Below are 21656 nucleotides of genomic sequence, written 5' to 3'. Positions count from 1 at the left end.
TACACCAATACTTCAAGCTCCATCCAAAGGTATGTCATGCTAACTAGTATATTATGTTTTATGTTAAATCCATGCTAGTTGTAAGCTTAATACCTTGGAAACCATTTGCATGTATAATTAGTGAAAACATAGATCCAAGGTATTTAGGGTTGTATGTGCACCACAGGATGTTGTAGTATACCAAAAACCCAACATAGAGTACATTGGGTGAACACATCGTTCACAACACCTACAGGTTGCAAGCCTGCTGGTGTTCCACTGGACTGTCTAGAATAGTCTGTGGTTGTCATCCATACTCTGCTAGATGAAGGGTCCATAATTTGGGTAAAAGGCTTCTCTCATTGTTCACCTTTCACCCTTATCTCATGGTCTATATCACCTCTCATCTCATCATCCGATTCATATTTCATTTACCCATGTGACATCCCCAAAATCACGGCCAGCAAAGACCGATTTTGTTTATGCTTTATAAAAATCAGAGTACTTCATTTTATAAAAAGGTTGCGGAATTTGTTCCCAGAAAAACATGGTAAATACGTTATTAAAACATTTTCGAGGAAACGTATTTATTTCATTTTAAAACGTTTGGGATGTCATCGTTAATACCGAAACATAAGCATAAACAGAACTTACAATGATTTACACTAGTGATCTATATCTCTTTAAATCTCTCAGTGTAATGTCACTTCGCTTCGTCACCTTTGATATACATAAACTGAGTGGGTCAGGTTGGGAAACCTGGTGAGTACATAGGGTTTTCAACCCACAATAATATAATTGTTATGTTCAATCATCAAACAATTAACCCAATTACCCATCCCCGTTATCTTCTTTACTCTTAAGGATTTAACCTAAGAGTCGTCTATCCTGCATTCGTTTATTCCGAAGTCCCTTACTTCCAGGGTTATAGGACTGGCACTAAGTCCATAGCTGCCAATGTTCGTTCATAAAGCACTAATTCCATAGCTACTATGGTCTATTCATCGGGTACTAAATCCATAGCTACCAGTCTTTATCTAATAGGTACTAAGTCCATAGCTACCAATGTTTAATAGGTACTAAGTCCATAGCTACCGATTCCTATAGGTACTAAATCCTTAGCTACCAGCGTCTAACTAATAGGTACTAAGTCCATAGCTACCAATTCCCAACAAGTACTAAATCCATAGCTACCAACGTCTAACAGGTACTAAGTCCATAGCTACCGGTGTTTGTCCCATAGGCACTAAGTCTATAGCTGCCAATGTATACTCACATCATCTTCTATCTCTCATCATTCATCTACCCATCTCATACCCAACATATTCGTATATATAAAATACGTATACAGTTTAAATTCTTTAAAACATGTATAAAACGTTCATCCAGCATAGATAACAAGTATTCAGATAATATGCACACATAGCATATAGTTTATATAAAATACTTCATATCTATGTGTAAGATGAAAGGGACTATGCACTCACCTGAGTAGGTGGTGACTCAACATTCGAACAGCGCTTCGATACTCTCAAAACAATTTCCTTCGATAAAACAACGGGTTTTCTCGAAAACCGGGCTTCGCTGGAGCAGCGTTCCCGAGCCGAAAGGCTCTTTTCTCGGGACTCCGGGAGCCTCGGGGCTTCCTTCGGGTGCTAGGGGGTTTACCTAGGCTTTTAGGGGGGGTTAGGGAGCTTAGAGAGAGAGTATAGAGAGAGAAAGAAGAAGGTTGAAGGTGTGAGAATGAATGGAACCCGACACCTCTATTTATAGGGGTGCTGACTGGTCTACTCGCCGAGTAGGGGGGACCTACTCGCCGAGTTGGTCCATGTGGTGGCCTTCTGGTGGTGCCACGTCACCCCCTATCGCGTATCAGCCTTCGAACTTAGAAAAATCATAACTTTCGCATACGAGCTCCGTTTTCGACGTTCTTTATATCCACGCGTAGGTAAAATCAAGATCTACAACTTTCATTTAGACTCCGTCGGCTAATTCTTGACCGATCTCAAATTTAACAGTAGGAGGCGTCTAGACTGTTAAATGACCGCGAAGAATTCATAACTCCTTCATACGGACTCCGTTTTCGTCCATCTTTTTACCGTTGAGTTCCTATTAATGAGATCTTCAACTCTCATTTAGGTCGCGTAAGCCAAAAACCGCTCGAACTAAAATTCGAGTTTCGGACTGTACACTGCTAAGCCGAATCTTAGAAAAATCATAACTTCCTCATACGAAGTCAGATTTGGGCGTTCTTTTTATCGATGCTCTTAGTTTAACATTTTATACAACTTTTGTTTAGATTGCTAAGGCTAAATCTCGCTCTATCATAAATTCACTATTTACGCTTCCCGGTGCCGTGCCGGTTTTGCCGTAAAACTTCGACGGGCCATAACTTCTTCGTTATAACTCGGATTTCGGCGTTCTTTATATGTATGGAAACCTTGTGACATACTCTACAAGTTGGTTAAGATTATTTATTCTAAATAATCGTTTGTCGAAAAGTCGTTTTCGACCCCTATTGCCTCTAATTTGACTAGCCCGGATCTACGGGCGTTACAACCCATGTTTTACCTAACGTATTTTGTAGATATAAAATACATATACAGTTAAATTCATTTGAAGCATGTATAAAATCGTTCATCCAGCATAGACAACAAATATTCAGATAATATGCACAAATAGCACGTAATTTATATAAAATACTTCGTATCTATGTGTACGATGAAAGGGACCATGCAATCACCTGATAAGGTGGTGACGCGGTTCTCGGCCAGCACTTCGTTTACTTTAAAACAATTTCCTTCGACAAAACCTAGTACCATTACCACTAGAGTTTAGTCTAACATTTTACCGAGACTAATTAATAGTCTAGCTATTATTACTATTATATAAGCGTTAAACAATACTCTTCACCCACTATGTACAGATAGGGTCCAGACATGAAACACCGGAGGGCAGGATTATTTTGGCATGTAGCACTTCTGAATCCACCAACCCAAGCGGCCCTCCACACCAGATTCCCCGTACCGCGAGTAGTTAAAAAGATATTACAACAACACATATATAACCCATAATAATAGCTCAAATAATTACCATAAGGTCCTAATAACGTTACTAGAATTAATTAAAAGTTATATTAAAAATAGCGTAGGCGTAGCTCACTTACAACGGGTTTTCTCGAAAACTGGGCTTCGCTTGGAGCAGCGTTTCCGAACCGAAAGACCCTTTTTATCAAGACTCCGGGAGCCTCATGGCTTCCTTCATGTGCTATGGGTTTATCTAGGCTTAGGGGGGGGGGGGGGGTTAGGGGCTTAGATAGAGAAAGTAGAGAGAGAAAGAGAGGGTGAAAGGTGTGAGAAATATGAAGGGTTCACCCTTTATTTATAGGGGTTTTATCGTAGAGTAGTCTATAAGCTTCGTCCGTATCTTCCGCGTATGAGCTCCGTTTTCTATGTTCTTTATATCCACGCATTTGTATTTTCAAGTACTACAACTTTCATTTAGACCCCATCGGCTAATTCTCATTGTAGCTCAGATTTACAAAACTGTATCGAATTCGCCATGCTTGAAGAGTAGAGAATAAGTTTCGTCCATATCTTTCTCATACGAGCTCTATTCTCAACATTCTTTCTATCCATGTTTTGGTATTTACGAGTACTACAACTTTCATTTAGACCTCGTCAGCCAATTCTTATTCTATCTTAGATTTACAAATCTGCATCGAATTCGTCGCGCTTGAAGAGTAGAGACTAAGCTTCGTCCATATCTTTTGTATACGAGCTCCATTTTCGACTGTCTTTTTATCTTTTAACTCATATTAACGCTATCTTAATTTCTCGTTTAGATTATTTTGGCTAAAAATTGACCGAACTAAAATTTGAATTTGCAGGCTGTTTACTGTTATGCTAAATCTTAGAAAAATCATAACTTCCTCATACGAAGTCAGATTTGGACGTTCTTTTTATGCACAATCTTGGTTTAACATATACTATGACTTTTTTTAGATCTCTAAGGCTAGAAAGTATTTTGTCCTAAATTCACTTTTTACGGTTTCCGGTGCCGTGCCGGTTTTGCCGTAAAATTTCGACGTGTCATAACTTCTTCGTTATAACTCGGATTTCGGCGTTCTCTATATGTACGTAACCCTTGTGACATATACTATAACTTGGTTAAGATTATTTATTCTAACTAATCTTCTATTAAAAAGTCATTTTTGATGTTTATTGTCTCTTAATTGATTAGCCCGAATCTGCGGGCGTTACAATTATCTCCTCCTTAGGATGATTATGTCCCGAAATCATCAACGAAACAGAGATGTATAATGATTCCATACGTTATCTCTTCATCCTAGATAATAAATGTAACCTCTATGTTTCTTCGAATGTGTATCTGGCTCTTGGACTTCTTGACTACAGGCGGTGCTTGATCTTGCACCCGCACTCTGTCTCGTATAAGGCTTTCAATCATGACCTTCCTGTCACAATCTTGGCCCTTATTAGAGACTCTTTCTTCTTCTTAACAACTTAAGATAAGTTCCTTCCTTTGATTGTCATAATAGAACGATGGGTCACGTTCTAATGACCTTTCATCGTATGATGCGATGTTCAGGCTCAGGTCTTTTAGAGTTAAATTCCAGAATGGAATATACTTTCCTTCATGTTCTAATGTGATATAATCACATTTTAACATGTAGAATTTCTAGCTACCAGCTTCTTTAACAATGATTATATTGATCTCTTTGAATATCTTTCACTTTAATCTTCTGGCTTAAGCCTGATGCTACCTCAAACTTGGTTCTCTGAACCACGTAACGTAACGATCTTAGTCAGACTCGATTTGATATGACTAATAGGGTCAGATTAACAATCATCTTCTTAGTCGTTTCCGAAACAATGGTAACGACAGGCATGAAACACAAGAATAATTGAATCTAATATGGTATCAAAATCTATAAATATAAATAAAACACCTTTTATTTATCACCATACTAATTACTCATTATTCATTGTTTCGGTTCTATCAACTTTATACTTGAATTAAAAAACACTAGTTGTCCCATGCTCCAAGCATGTACACTATGTTTTTCTAAACAATAGCTTTGCCATACACTAAGTATCCACTATATGTTTGTCTATGATCCTTACTTTGTGAAATAAACCAATTGAACATAATTTCAATGATTCTAATTTCACACACCCAAATCCTTATCGAAAATGTAAGAATTCCAAACTCTTATCATTTATCGAAATCTGTTAGATTTTAAACTCATATGCACAGACCCTCTTGTAATGACTATGTACAAAGTCACAAAGACTTGTCAATAGACATTACAGAGTATTCCAATGGAGATCAACTCCTTGGAAACATCCTTCTTGCATTAAGTTTCCTAATCTTACACAAACCGAATAACTTCCACCTATGGAAACATTTCCATATTCCCATTTTGACTATCACTTATGAACAAGAGTTGCCTCTTTTCAGAATATGTCAATATGGTCCTTCCAAAAATTAACACTATACTTCTAACTGTCCTTGGGTAACCAATCTTTGGTAAACCTTATATTGTCCTCGACAATTGCTTAATCATTTTAGTCATATCCAATTCTAGACCTTTTCCTCTTAGTGTCCCAGGCATTCGGAAAATTTAGAAAGGATAAATATTATAGCACATGCAATCGATCCTGTACCTAAAGCAAATGGGACACGATTGATGATGTCTCACATAAAGACATGATTCTAGAGCAGTCTTTTGCTACAATATTTTTATTTGCCATGTTCTCATAATTCATATTATGAAAAGGGATGTCGTAATCATAATCGAATTTTAGAATGCAAATATGTACCCATATATAGAATCTCCTTATGTTGAGCCATTCCAACACAAAATTCATATATATCCTTGACTAAGATAATTAAAATCTCAATCTAAGCCTTTTAGAATCGAAATGAAGTATAATTTCCTCTCCGTTAATTATAGCAAAACAACTATTTCAACCGCTGTAACCTCACAAATTGAAACTTTTGTTTTCTATAATTAACATTGCTAACTTTCAATACTTATCATAATTATCATGCTCCCACTAACATGATGATTATTAGCATAACACTTATGCTCCCACTAGCTTTGACATGTACTCAGAAATTATCTAGACTTCTAGAAGTCAATACTTTACTGACTTTCTTACCAAAGTTCAGATTTCTGATACTAGATTGCTTTGATAAGACTTTATCAAAATCATACACCTCTCTTAGATAGCTCACAGGTGTGTCTAAACAAATTCAGAACTATGAAAAGGGATGCCTTAATCATAGTCTCAATTGTTTAGACCTTTGCCATTTCTCATAAGTCCATGTTAGTGTGCCGGTTAACCACGCACGCTCCACTAACAACTTTGAGAATGCAAAGATTGCTATCTACTTAAAATCTACTTGGTGGAAGTGTTTCATCACCATCATTTTCATGAATCGGAGAGAAACCTTATGACCCTTAGATTTTATGGTGTATATGTTCTTATCCATGTGCATTGTCAAAACCATAGTCACAAGACAAGGATAATGACAAATCCAAACTCATATGGACTAAACTTAATCTTAATTTCTTGCCACCTGGCAGCTTAGGGGCCTGCCATTGCTTCCAAGTTGTTATGCAACCAATTGAGAACTCTAAGAACTCATATGCAAAGCCAACTTTAACCGAAATAGGCACAGAAATAGAAATATGTCAACACGATAGGTTATAAACCTCATGGCGTGTGCTTGTGTTAAGCTACAGTTTTTTTATTCTTGATTAGATTCTTTTCAGGACCTTTAAGACTCCCATTGTCCTCTTGACAGATAAGACTATCTTGCCAAATATTCAAGAGATAGTTTGGATTCTTTATCAAGACAAACACTTCACACAATTGGTCTTAGTTGGTCTTTCTTTTATCCAAAACATCACAACTTACCAATTTCAAATGTACAAGAGTAGGAAACTTTTACTCTTACGTTTGACAAGTGTTATAAACCTTTCTTTAAGATATGCCACTCAAGTTACAATCATGGATTATGACTCTAAGAATTTTGTTGGAATGAAGTATGATTCATCTTCTTTATTTAACCATTTCAACAATTCATGATTCCTCTTCTTAGTCATAAGAATGCACTAAGATTTCCTTAGAGGACTAATTGTGATATGATTTCTAAATCATTAAGATGATCACAAAACCTTATACTAAAGTACTCTCCCATCTTTTTAGATTTGAGAAACTTTTATCCTTCTGCCTAATTTGATTCTTCTCATTTGTTCTGCCATACATCGAAAATTTTCCAATGTATCAGAATTACACTTAATCTTGTAAGTGTGACCATATTTACTAAACTTTAGTAAATCATGACGAATAGTCTTATCGATCTTTTGTGGTGGACTTGATCAGTGCACAAGAGTGTGTACTCGATCCCTTAGTCCTTCACTTGACTCACATATACATGTGAACAAGGAACTAGTCTTAATTTTCCAAAGCTGAAGGTTCTCATTCATCATATTGTACAACTTATATGATTCCAAGTTTCTATCCAACTAAAAACTTGGGTGATGAGAAGCTTTCCATATTTGGTAAATTTCGACACTACCACAAAAGAAAGAATCAAATTCATATTTCCAATATTGCTAGAAACATACAAACATCAAGTTTTCATAAATGTCATTGCAAGGAGATATAAAATAAAACCAAAAAAAAAACTTTCTTTATTTATAAAATACAGAAAAAACTTTTCCTTACAATGCAACTTTAAATGAAAACTATACTATTACATGTTTCCTAGAGATCTATCATAACTCCTAAGAGTAGCTCAAGAATCCGATCTTCAATCAAGTGGTAGAAGTCCATCTTCGCGATCAGATTCAACATACTCTTTCTTTAAGTTTCCTTCATTTTTCCTTTGATTGTTAAAACATCAACATGTCACCCGGTTACATCACGTAACAATAATCTCATAATAGAAACTTAATCGAGGTAGATAGTGGACTTTACCTGAAGTGGAGTCAAACTTATTGACTTTATCAGCCTTATGATCATTCAGGTAAATTTGGCAGCTTCGCAACCAATGCCCTTTCCTTTTGGCAATAGAACCATATGGACCCTTTAGGATTTTGTACATGAGACAATCTCATACTTAGCCTTTCTCTTTACTATTTGGTCAACCGAGTTGACTATGACCAATCCCTTTCCATTAGGAAGAAAAAGCTTTTACTGGGTATCCAATGCAACCATTTTCAATGTCCATTAAAGGTTTGGGAAGTTGATCTACTAATCAAATTTGCTTTACCAAGGCTCCAAATCATTGTTGATTCAGCAGTACCAAGTAAATAGTTAAGTTCATTAAGGGTCATGTCATAGTCTATTTCATAGTAGTCCCAAAGGTAACTCACTATGTGACTTAGAAAGTGATCTAACATCCAACTTTCTTAAGACTTTGACACCCAGCTCTCCCGACTTGTCAATATGTGACTTCATCTCCAAGATGTGAGCACACATAGACCTTGCTTTCCATTAGGGCTTAAGTGACCTTGAACTTGTGGGTAAGGGAGAATAATTGGAGGAGGTGAAGGAAGTGAAGTTCCAAGAGATTTGGGAAGATCATAAATGTCTGAACTAGACATCTTTTGGGAGATATTCAAGATAGTTTATCTAACGTCCTTAATATAACACCCAATATGAAATATTAAGGCTAGGACCTAACACAATATTTTATAAGTTGGAAGAGGGATGTCGTAATCCAAGTTATAGAATATTTGAAGGTAAGTGAATGACGGTTCACCAATTTCCACCATGAAAACGAAATAATTTAATTAGGTTTTACATGGTTTTGAAACTCCTAGATTATTTTGAGATTCATTGAACTTTTCAATGGCATGTTTCAATCTCGAGTGTGCCCTTCAGGTTTTGTGACCGGGATGCCGAGGATCACAAAACAAGGTGTGAAAAACCATGAAAATATACTTGGTACCCTTAATATTTACCCCTCAATTGATGTGCCGGTTAACCACTCACGCTCCATCGATACCAAGATAAACATTAAGTTACCCTTTGCCTACCTTGTTAAATACGAGTTAGTGTGCCGGTTAACCACACACGCTCCACTAACCGACTTAGACAAAGTGCAAAGTGTAATTTCATGGATTAGCACCTTATTCACATTTTCCTAAGTAACTAAGATTGGGTATTTATAAAAGTGTTTAGTTACTTAGTATTCATCATTATACTTTTAATGAAGGGAGATTTAAACTGCCATTTTATAGGCAGTAACCTTATACCCCCTTATAGATCGGCTCCGTGAATGAGGCCTACTAATGGTAAGACGACTTGCTCTTGTACATAAATATAAATATTATTAACTTATAATATTTTAAAGTATAAGGGTTGAATTTTAATTTTTAAAATTCTAAGGGCTTAACTTGGAATTAAAGTATTCATGGGAAAACTTTACAAATTCCAAAACATGAGGGCAAGCTTTGAAAATATTCAAAACTATTTAATTTCAAAACTTATGTGTTTAAAGTAGTTTTAACTAAAAAACTCTTCAAGTTCCATAACTTGAGGACAAGTTATGGAAGACTTTAAACTATTAAAGAGTGTAACTCTTCTTCTTTTGTAACTTATGGAACTGATTAAGGTTACACATTTTTATTATTTAATGAAGAGACTCTTGAACCTCCATAACTTGAGGACAAGTTATGGAGTCATAAAACCATTTAATGAGGACAAGACTCTTCATTTTGTAACATTTGCCAACTTTTATTAGTCTTAAGAAACTTAAATGTGACCTTTCATGTAACTTGAGGACAAGTTACACAAACACATTTTAGAATCAATTCTTAGATTAAAATGGATTAAAGACACATAATCAATCAACTTTTCTATTAATCTAAGTAACTCATATGAACAAAGATAATTCACATCAAACTTTTTCATGTAATTAGCATAACTCTTAAACTAATACAAAACATGAATCTATTGGCAATTATCTTTGAAATAGGATTTGTATGAACATTACCACATCAAAAATAAGTTTATAAGTCCAAAAATAGCTTAGGGTAATGTTCCTAGTCCAATTCCAGTCAAAACAATCGAATATATGATGTTAGGGGGTCCAACTCGTCAAGTGCATGAACCAACTCGGAGAGTTAGATGCTTTTTGCCTGGACTCGTCGAGTACCTTCATGGACTCGGCGAGTTTGCTGTGCAGACAGCAACAAAATTCGATTTTCAGCCAATTTTTGCAAGTAACAAGCCTAGGCTCTGATACCACTGTTGGGTTTTGAGCATTCTAACAGTCCTAAGTGTACATGCAACCCTAAATACCTTGGATCTATGTTTTCTCTATTATACATGCAAATATGAACTTTCCAAGGTATTCATCCTAACTAGCATAATAACATTGATTAATATGAATATCTCAAGTTAGAATTACATACCTCTTTGATGTAGAATGTGTTCATGAAGCTTGAGTGCCTAGTGCCCAAAGTGTGACACCGCAAATGGTTCACACGACACCAAATACACTTGGAATAACTTGAGAGAATATACACACTTTATGAAAATCATCCAGCCCTTTCACATACACTCTAGTAGCCGATTTTGTCAACAATAAGATGCTTATATAGTTAGTGACAATTAGGGTAAACCCTAATTGTGATAGCTTTCCATTTCCTTGGATCCATGGGTTCAAATATACCATAGAGCATCCATGGAGCATGTTATGGGTTTTAGCCCAACTTGACAATCCATGGAGCATTAGCCCACTATACAAGTATGGATGATTTACACAATCAACCCATATATTTGATTAGTCTTCTTTTGATCACTTAATTAATTCTAGATTAATTCTTGATCAATACTAATTAAATAATCTTATTAATATATTATAACTTATAAGGTATTAAGAAACCTTAAGTGTTATTTCTCTCATTATAGTCAATCCAAATGCATGATGCCATGCAACCCAAATGGACCATGATGGATCAGGTCAAGTCTTACCAATTATAGTTATGGAATTAGACATTAATCCAACAGGTTCTTGGTAAGTCTCAACTAACTTCCCAATGGTGTGCTTCTGGATTTCACATTTGCCATGCTGAAGTTTTCTAAAACTTTCATGATTTACTTGACTTGTGAAAGTTTTAGTGTACCGGTAACTCTTTCCATGGATATGCTCATGCTCAATATTTGTTTAGCAACCCTTAAGTCCTTCATCTCAAAGTCTCTGACCAGCTGCTTCTTTAGCTTGTTGATCTCCTACATGTCGGATCCAGCAATCAGCATGTCATGAATATATAACAATAGTACAATATAAGAGTACTTGAATTTCTTTAAATAGCAATAGTGATCCATCTCACATCTCCTATACTCATTCCTCTACATGAATCTATCAAACTTTAAGTGCCACTGCCTTGGAGCCTGCTTCAAACCATACATGCTTTTCTTTAGTTTGCACACCAGATTTTCCTTTCTAATTGTGGGAAAACCTTCTTGTCATGCCATGTAGATCTCTTCTTTAAGGTCGCCATGGAGAAAAGAAATTTTCACATCTCGTTGTTCTAGATGGATATCTTCCGAGGCCACAATTCCCAAAACCATTATGATGGTAGTCATCTTCACAAATGTAGAGAAAAGATCTCATTATAATCAACCCCCATCTTCTGTTGGAAACCCTTGACTACTAACGTTGCATTGTATCTCTTGGTGCAATTAATCACATCCTTATCCCAAAACACCCACATGTTTTGTAGTGTTTTCTTCCCTGCTGGGAGCTTGACCAAGGACCAAGTGTGATTCTCGTCAAGGAAGCTAAATTCTTCTTCCGTAGCCTTCTTCCATGATATGGATTCTTTCATACTCAAGTCTTCTGGATAAGGCTCAGGTTCTCCATTCTCTATCAGCAACAAGAAGTATGTTGAAGGATAATACCTTACTTGAGGCCTTCGTATTCTATTGGATCTACGGACGTTAGGAGTTTTATTTTCTACACCTTCATTCTCTGAACTACTGTCATCCACGCTCCCACTATGTAACGCATGGTTCCTTGGTACGCATTTAATTTAATTATTTATTTATTTTGAGAGAAGGACTCGACGAGTTGGGGGGGCCAAACTCATCGAGTAGAGGGCATGCTATGGTCGGGGTTTAAGTTATTGACTTGGTGAGTCGATTCCCTGACTCGGCAAGTAGCCCGGCCAGGGTAAAACCCTAATTCTGGGGTTTTGCAACCTATTTAAGCATCCTAATCCCCACCCATTGGCCTCATTTATAGCCTCCTTGTCCCAAACCCTCATCCACAAAACCCTATAGTGTTCCTTGAGTGTGAGAGGCATTTTGAGTGTTCTTTGTGTCTTTTGAAGCTTGTGAAAGAAAAGGAAGGTAGAGGACTCAAGAGAGAAGGAGTAGATCCAGAAGGTTCATCCCTTTAGTGGCAATTTCTGGTAATAAAGCCTCAAACTTGATCATTCTTTTCCTAGATCTATTCATTTCCATTTTATGTGAGTTTTTAGTCTAAGATTGATACTTTTTGGCAAAGGATTGATCTTGGTGGGTATTCTTCTAGATCTAGTGTCTAGAGGGGCTATGAGGACATAAAGCTGCAAACTTTATGCCCTTAGAGTCCCCATGCAAGTGCTAAGGCATTATAAGGGATTTTTTAGCTTAAAAGGTCATGTATGGATGCAAGCTTGAGACTCTTCGTGGTTAACTGGTATCTAGGCCCTAGATCTTGGTTTGCATGCTTTGGTTTGAGATGCTAAGGCTATTTGGACAAGATATATGTCTTAAAGGAATTAGGGATTTAGTTAAACCCCTCAAAAAGGGCTATCAATGGGTAAATTTGGAAACATTACCCTTAGAATGACCATTTCAGTGAATAGATGAGCTATGGACTTGGAATTTAGAAAATAAGGGCTTAATCTATTAAGATGGCCAATTCAGACAGAAGGACTCGTCGAGTCCATGAGAGAACTCGACGACGGGTGGTGTTGTCCCGTTTCAGTTTATGGTAGAACTCGACGAGTCTGTAGAGGGACTCGACGAGCAGATTCGCCAAGTTGCGACTCTGAGCAGCTCGATATGACTCGACGAGTTGGAGGATGACTCGGCTAGTTGAGTCGGGATTCCAGGATTTCATAGCTATAGAACTCGGCGAGTTGAAAGGTTGACTCAGTGAGTTGGTCAATTCTAGGGGTGAGCATTTGGACCAGTGGACCGGTGAACCGGACCATTTTTTTGGATCCCTGGGCCGGTTCTCGGTTCTAGGAATCAACCAAAACCGGTCCGGTTTTTTCCCGGTCCGGTCGGTTTTTACTGGGTGTAGAACCGGCTGGACCCAATTTTTTTTTATAAAAAATGTGTAGTCAGTGAAAAATTTTAAACAACCATAAGACATCTATTTTAAGTCAGATTGACATGCGGTTTTCTCCAATATTTAATTTACAGTTTGTAGATGAATTTAGACTATAATTTAGATGATTTTGGTAATATATTCAATGAGTTACAGTCTTTCAAAGTTGAGCTATCAAAGTTGAAAATTTTCAGCTTTTCAGTAACATTTTTAAAATTTTGTAATCTGTGAAAAATTTTAAACAACCATAACTCATTCGTTTTAATTCAGATTGACACACGGTTTTTTCTAACGTTTAATTTATAGTTTGTAGATGAATTTAGACTATAACTTTGTTGATTTTGGTATTATATTCAATGAGTTATAGTGTTTCAAAGTTGAGCTATCAAATCTGAGAATTTTCAGCTTTTCAGCAATATTTTTAAAATTTTGTAATCTGTGAAAAAATTTAAACAAGCATAACTCATTCGTTTTAAGTCGGATTGACACACGGACTTTTCTAACTTTTAATTTACAGTTTGTAAATGAATTTAGTCTATAACTTTGTTTATTTTGGTATTATATTTAATGAGTTACAGTGTTTCAAAGTTGAGCTATCAAATCTAAAAATTTTCAGCTTTTCAGCAATATTTTAAAAATTTTGTAATCTGTGAAAAATTTTATACAACCATAACTCATTCGTTTTCAGTCGGATTGACATGCGGTTTTTTCCAATGTTTAATTTACAATTTGTAGGTTAAGTTAGACTTTTGTTGATTTTGGTATTATATTCAATGAGTTAAGGTGTTTCAAAGTTGAGCTATCAAAGCTGAATTTTTTTAGCTTTTCAGCCAAAATTTTAAAATTTTGTAATCTGTGAAATTTTTTAAACAACCATAACTCATTTTTTTTTAAGTCAGATTGATGTGCGGTTTTTTCCAACAATTATTTTACATTTTTACATGAATTTAGACTATAATTTTGTTGATTTTGGTATTATATTCAGTGAGTTACAATCCTTCAAAGTTGAGCTATCAAAGCTGAAATATTTCAACTTTTTAACTATTTTTTTAGACTATAATTATGAATTTTTTGTATCTTTGACAGATAAATCATATAAAAAAGGATCTTGGTGAACTTGATTTACATGTTAGTTGCTTTTATTTAGAAAAATTATTTTGCAAGTTATAATATTATAACATCAAGGTAGATTAGTTATGCATGTAACGGAAACGTAATCATTTTTACAAGTTGTATCGTATCAAACCCAATAACATATTCGTTTTAACGAGTTCTATCAAACCCAAAAACTTATTTTAACGTCTTGTATTTATGCAATTAAAGTTGTACCGGTCCAAACGGGTTCAAGAACCGAAAAACCCGGACCTGGACCCAGACCCGGACACGGACACGGACACTACTCATCCAGTCCGGTCCTGTCAGACCCCGAAAACCGAAGGCGGAAACATTTCCGGGGTTGACTCCACCTTGAGTATCAAATCCAATGTACATAGTTAGTAAAGTAAAACAAACATTACATTACATATATGAAAGTTTTACATTTGTTTCAAAAGCATAAGTTATACAAGTGATACATAGTATATGTGAACAACACGAAACGAGTCTTCTGAGAACTCCGTCTTCGCACAAAAGGATCTTCGGGTACCTGTCTAACATGGACCTGAGAATACAAGCGGTTTGAAAATCAGCATAAAGCTGGTGAGTTCATAAGCGGTTAGTTTTTCTGAAAATGTACGAGTTCCTTTGGTTTCCTGAAAAAGTGGTTATCCAAGAAAATCCCATATTTTCTTATGTAAAGTTAGTTTCCAAATCCGAAAGTAAAGTTAACAATGTACGATGAAAACATGATTGTTCTTGTGAATTGTAATTCAGTTGTTTAACTTGTTACACTTTTCTAGTTATGCACTACTGTTACTCAGGAAGAACCCCATGTTCTCCTAACTGTGTGTGAATTATTACCAATTCTGATTATGTTCGGTGTCCTTCCCAGGAAACCCCATGTTTCCCTGACTGTGTGTGTATCTTTACCAGTTCTGGATATGTTCAAAGTTCTCCCCAGGAAAACCCCATGTTTTCCTGAATGTGTGTGGATGTGTGCCTGTCATTCTTGAACGTACATTAGCTTTACTACACACATATAGCTAGCAAATGAGTCTAAAACGTTAATAATCTAGATTGCGAGTCCTTAACCATACTCAGACTGGATATGACTCGGACCATGGCCAATATCCTTTTTATGACTTTTGTCACCCTTGAACCATTTGGTTCGGCTGTAGCTAGCAGCCAGGTGTGGGATTGTCAGTCCCGTATAGATCTATACACTCAAGCCACGCTCTCCTACGAACGGAGATTCTGGTTACAGGGTTAGTCCTCCACTATCTCGTGCCATGGAAGTGTTAGAAGGACGTGTCTCCAATCTTTAAGATTACTCTTTACTTTTCGACTAGGAAAGTAGTATTTATGACTAGCTATGATCTACATACCTGTCCTTTACACTCGAGCCTAGGTGTTTTATTAAGGACATTACGCTCGAGCCTAGGTGTTATCTAATGATGACTGTCCTTTACACTCGATCCTTGGTGTATTATTAAGGATATTACACTCGAGCCTAGGTGTTATTTAATGAATACTGTCCTTTACACTCGATCCTTGGTGTATTATTAAAGACATTACAGTGATTTACGTGTTATGATGGTATTTATCTATCACACTCGAGCCTAGGTGTATTGTTAAGGACGTACAGATGTTTTATGTTTTCTGATGGTGTCCGTCTTTTACACTCGAACCTAAGTGTTTTATTACAGACGTTCCAATATTTTATGTGTTCTATCAATATAAGTGTGAACAATCATATGTAAAGTATACAATATAACAGTGTATAATAAGAATTGAAAATCGGGTTAAAACAAACAACTCTGCAAGTTAAAACAGTTTGTTAAAAGGTTTTCAATTCTTAAAAATGTACAATTATGAAACCATTTAACTGAAATCATAATTTTAAGTACAAGATATTCTTGTACTTTTGCTTGTATCCCCCCCTGAAAACATTGAAAAACCATTGAAAAAGGATAGGGGTATGAACTCGCCGGACGCGGATATGTTTCGATTTCGGATGCTAAACGTCGAATCGAGGCCTAATAACACGCGAGGTTCCTATGTAATATGAAATGGCATACAAATATATCTAATTAAATTCATAAACTCTAATTAGATATGAAGTCACACTCCAACGAACGAAAACACCTCAAAACGGCTGTTTGGAATGACCCGGGTGACATCTACGGATGGGAATTGAAGCGAGAGACTTGGGATTTGTGTTTATTCCCCAAGAGTAAACTTCCTAAGAAGTTTACGGCCTATACACCACTCACACATGAGTTCACGGCCGTGAACTCATGTTGGTAAGGTTTATGGTGTTTAATGGGTCACAAATGGATATTAACACTTGGAAATGCTTGGAATAATTTTACCTAAGGCTTGGAATGAATTATAATCACCAAATACAACACTTAAGGGAGTTTATGGCCTTGGCATGGGGCCTATGGCCATAAACTCTCATATTCCCTTGATTATGTGTTTTTAAGGTTCCAAAGTTAATCACATGTGATTCTAAAAATTCCTATAAGCCTTGAAATGATTTTTGGACACTAAAAGACACACTTTTAGGAGTTTACGGCCATGGAGCATGTTCTATGGCTGTAAAATCTCAAATGAAGAGTTTTGATGTGTTTAAGGTCCTTAAACTATTTTTGGTTGGTCCTATGATTTATTCCAAGGCTTTTGGTGGTGTTGGATGGCTTTCTAACACCTTAGAAGTGAATTTATACCCATGTTTGAGGAGTTTACGGCCTAAGCACATGCCTTGGCCATAAACTCATACAAACCTCTCAAAATTCATGTTTGAAGTGTTCTAGGTCCATTTCCAATATTCTAAAAATCATATCTAAGTCTTGTTTGTGTCTTGGAAGGGTTAAATGGCTTAAAACCCCTTTAAATATGGGTTTACGACCTTGGCACCATCCTAGGCCGTAAACTCATATATAAGGCTCTAAATTATGGTTTGAGGCATTCTAATTCCATCTCATAAAGTCATCTAGCCATATTCAAGGTCTAATTGTGGTTTGGAAGGGTTTTGTTGCTCCAAAAACCCCCCTTTTATATGAGTTTACGGCCTAGGACTGTTCTAGGGCCGTAAACTCATGATAATGGTCCTATTCCATGGTTCGAACTCGAATTTGAAGGCTAAAGAGGTTGCATAACAAATCAGGGAAAGTACCTTGGTGATTCGAAGCCTTAAACTTGAGATTTTGATCCTCAATTCTAGTTTGAGGAGAGATGTTGGAGTGAAAGTTGTAAAATGGAGCAAAAGCTTCAAAATGGGGACTTGGATCACTTTAAATAGTGTCCAAGTTCGGGACACGGTAGAATTCTACCCGATACCGGCGTTAGGCGGGGCTTTTGGTCGCACCCGGTCAATTTGCCGTAACCCGATATGGTTGATTCTAGAAATGTTCTGATCATTAATATGAGGCGTTAGAATGAGTTCTAAGGGTATTAAGACACTTATTTAGTCATAAAATAAAACCCACATTAACGACTTAATAAAAGGTTGGAAACGGAAACGAAATCGGAAACGGCGATTGGATGATCGGAACGGGTCGCGAGAAGGGTTACATTTAGGGATATGAATTTCGGGTTGTTACATTATCCCCCCGTTAGAGGGAATTTCGTCCCGAAATTCAAAGATTCAAAGACAGATCACCAAGTGAAAAGAGATATGGGGATGAATTTACTGCTTTAGGTCTCCGCTTATCATTCTAGCGAACCCTCACTGTCAGGATGTGGTTTTGTTACGTATGGTTAACCTCTCAATCCACGATCTCAATTGATTCAAACACGAAGGTTTGGATTTTCATTGGTTTTTATGTCCTCAAAGGAATTTATTAGGGTTTCTTCAGGTCGACAAGCCTTACGAATAAAGATGCGGAACACCAGATGGTTGCTACTGAGTCCTGAAGATAGCTCGAAGAGGAAATTATGAAAGGAGAGATATTGATTTATTATAAGATTGATAAATCAATATAAATGAGGTATTAATATGTTAAAAGATTAATATATTAATTTGGAATCATTATGTTTAATTAATTGTTAGCCAGAAATTAGTCAGAATTAATTTTGGGGTTAAAAGTATTAATTATAAAGTGCAGGGACTAGTTTGTAATTATCAGATAGTAGAGTGGAAGGCTCCAGAACCTCCTTGGAAGGAGGTGGACGAAATCTATAGGGGAAACTCTAAGGATTTCGTCCTAGGGGTTTTAGATAAGGACCTTAGGTTTGCTTAGGCCCCAAGCAAAGGAGCATTAGGGTTTTCCCTAAACCCTAGATCCCTCAGCTATATATGGAGCCTCCCAGCTCCTAAAATCGGCCACTCTTACCTTGGAAGAAACCCTTGGCCAAAAATTGCATACTCCCTCCCTCTCTCTCCTTCTAGTTTCCTTCTTGCTAGTTCTTGGGTGTGATTCCATTAGAGGCATTACGTTTGTGGTGCTAAGCTTCCAAGAAGATCAAGATCAAGATCAAGAGGATTGTCAATTGTTTACTATAACAATTGAAAGGTATGTAACTCTTAAACCCTAGTAAGTTATTTTCGAAAATATCCTCTCTCCTCTAGGGTTCTTGTTTTGCAATTCAAAGTTATATGTTCAATAGTTAAAACATAGATCCAAACTAGGTTGCATGTGAACTTAGGAATTGTTTTTCTAGTTTATCTGTTTTACCTAAAACCCATCAGTGGTATCAGAGAAATTGTTGTTTTAAATTGAATTGCTATAATAGTTGAATTGCAAATTAGGGTTTATAGCTATTAAACCCTAAAAGGCCAAATTTTCGATTTCTAGGGTTTTTTGGTTCAAAGGGTTTTCGAAAAACCCTAGCCTCCATGAACCCTAATCGAAATTAGGGTTAGGGTTTTGGAAACCCTAGCCTCCTCCCTTGATTTTCGACATATGCTAGAAAAATTAGGGTTTCTTTGTTTTGGATAAAAGTTGCCTTATTGGATAATTGAGAAAAATAAGGAAATTATCCTATCCCTATATTTTCGAAATCTAGAAGGGATATGGATTAGGATTCAATTAATTGTTTAATTTAATTAGATAATCCTTATAAGATTTAATAAATTAATTAAAAGTTAACTAATAGATAAATATTAAATCTAGTTATTTGGTTTATTTAAATTTAAATTAATAGTTTAATTTCGAAATTTATATAAACCTCAAAGTTTTAAAAAGTTTAAAACATACCTTATATATATATATATATATATATATATATATATATATATATATTATAATTAAAAGTTAAATATTATATATGTATAAGAATATGGTCAGTCAAATCGATAGTATGCCTCATTCATGAAGCAGGTCTATAAGGGGGGGGGGGGGGTATAAGGAAACTGCCTATAAAATGGTAGTTGAATGGGTGTCCACTCTCACCCACCGCTTCCTTGATTAGTGGAGGGTTAGCAGAATGGATTTGATAGGACAACTACATCTCACTAAAAGTATAATGTTATTAAAGAAAGTACTAGAACATTTGTTTTCAAAAATCCCAACTCTAGTTACTTTAGGAAAAATGTGAAAAGTATGCTAGTCCATGAAATTGCACATTATGATTTATTGATCGTTAGTGGAGCACGTGTGGTTTACCAGCACACTAATAGGCACTAATAAAGAGTAGTAATGGGTATCTCATAAATATCATTTTTATTGAGCGTGTGTGGTTTACCGGCACATCAATAGTTAATGATAAAGAAAATGAGGTTACCAAGCACATTCGCATGGTCATTCACATCTTGTTTGTGATCCTCGGTATCCCAGTCACAAATAGTAGAGCGTAATCCGAGATTAAAACATGCCATTCATTAGTTTTAATGTATCTCAAAAGAATTAAGAATTTCACTTCGTTTGTTATATCTAATGGTGGAATTGGTGAATCATCATTCACCTACCTTTATGAGATTTAAACTTGGATCTCGACATCCCATTTCCAAGTTGTAAATTGTCATAGTTGGATCCTAACCTTGATATGATATCTTTGGTTTATTATATTCAGGCGTCTTGAAATCTAACTAAAACTATCTTTCTTTTCAGATGTCTACTTCTTGAAAAACTTCTGCTTCATCCTCCAGCCACAACTTCTCTTTACTCAACATTTGCTCCAAAGTCGTTATGGATGGCTCTAACTATAACGATTAGATGCGTAACATCAAGGTGGCGCTTCGATTCGAGGACAAAGAATATGTCCTTGAAAAGGAGCTCAAAGAACTTGATGAGTCTAAATCCACTCCCGAAGTGTATGCTGCCTACAAGATGCACTATGGTGATGCTACCAAAGTGGCATGCATCATGGTCGCAACCATGTCCCCAGAACTGCAAAGGTACTATGAGGACTACTGGCCTTTTGAGATGAACAAGGACCTTATGGAAAAGTACCATAAGCGAGCTCGTCAAGAAAAGTTTGAAGTAGTCAAGTTACTCATCGCTTGCAAGATGAAAGAAAGGGAGTCGGTTGTGTCTCATGTGTAAAGAATGCAACGCTACATAGAGCGTTTGGTCAAGGTCAACATTCATTTTGATGAGGAATTGGCCATTGACATGCTCTTGAACTTTTTGCCTGATTGTTATGGTCAGTTTATCTTAACTTACCGTTTGAACAACACTGAGGAGACACTGGCCCAATTGCACAACTTGTTGCAGACTGCTAAAGCAGGGATGAAGGGTAAAACTATAGCCTCCACTCCTGCAAGTGCTCCTGTTCTAGCTATTGGACAGAGAAAGGGGAAAAAGAGGAAAGGTCCTCCTAAGCAAAACTGGAAGGCAAAGGTCCAAGTCGGGTCATGAAGCAGCGGCCCAAAAGCTAAGCCCAATGCTTCCATTCCCCATGTTTCTGATCCAAATGAAGTTGTTTGCTTTATTGCAATCAAAAGGGGCATTGGAAGAGAACCTGCCCACAATATCTGCAGGATATCAAAGATGGCAAAGTGAAGCCGTCCTCGGCAGGTATTTACACTATTTCTTCTAATAACTCATTATCTTCTCGTTCATGGGTCCTTGATACAGGATGTCGTTTTCACATTTGTTCTGATTTGCAGGGGCTAAAGGAAAGTGAGGAGATAGAGCGAGGAAGGATAAACTTGATCATGGGAAACAAGAAGTCTTCACCAGTAACCAAGATCGGAGTTTATCAACTTTTTCTTAGTAATGATGTTAGATTAGATTTATTGAATTGTTGTTATTCGTCTGAGATGA

The sequence above is a fragment of the Lactuca sativa genome, chromosome 5 (genome assembly GCF_002870075.4).
Source record: "Lactuca sativa cultivar Salinas chromosome 5, Lsat_Salinas_v11, whole genome shotgun sequence".
Classification (NCBI taxonomy): Eukaryota; Viridiplantae; Streptophyta; class Magnoliopsida; order Asterales; family Asteraceae; genus Lactuca; species Lactuca sativa.
The sequence above is the reverse complement of the archived record's forward strand: the minus strand, read 5'-3'. Positions refer to the sequence as shown.